We start from the raw sequence: 482 nt of genomic DNA on the forward strand, positions 1-482 counted from the left end.
CCGCCGCCGCAGCCGCCGCCGCGGAGCCCGCCAGCCACCCAGCCGCGGCGGCCTGCGATGGCAGCGGCGACGCGGCGCCCTGTTGGCGGGCCTGCGCGAGGCCGGCGAAAGGCGCGCCCCAGCCGCCGCCGGCGCCGGCGGCGAACGCGGCGGCGGCGGCGCCGCCGGCGCCCGGGGGCAGGCCAGGGGACGCGCGCCTGCTGATCCCACCGCCCAAAATGCCGTCCAGGCTCGGGCGCCGCGCGTGCTGCTGTTGCTGCTGCTGCTGCGCCGACGCCTGCGCCTGCTGGGACCCGCGCGCGTTGGCTGCGCGCCGGCCGCCCTGCGCGCCGCCGCGCTGGCCCCCGCGGGCACTTGTGCCGGCGCCCGCGCCTGCGGCCGCAGCGGCGACGTCCGCTCCGTCGCTGTCCAACAATGACATGATGGATTGGATGTGGTCAGCCCCGGCGATGCCGGGGCCGAGGAGCGGCGAGCCAGGATCT

Source organism: Monoraphidium neglectum, assembly GCF_000611645.1.
Source record: "Monoraphidium neglectum strain SAG 48.87 unplaced genomic scaffold scaffold00555, whole genome shotgun sequence".
Taxonomy (NCBI): Eukaryota; Viridiplantae; Chlorophyta; class Chlorophyceae; order Sphaeropleales; family Selenastraceae; genus Monoraphidium; species Monoraphidium neglectum.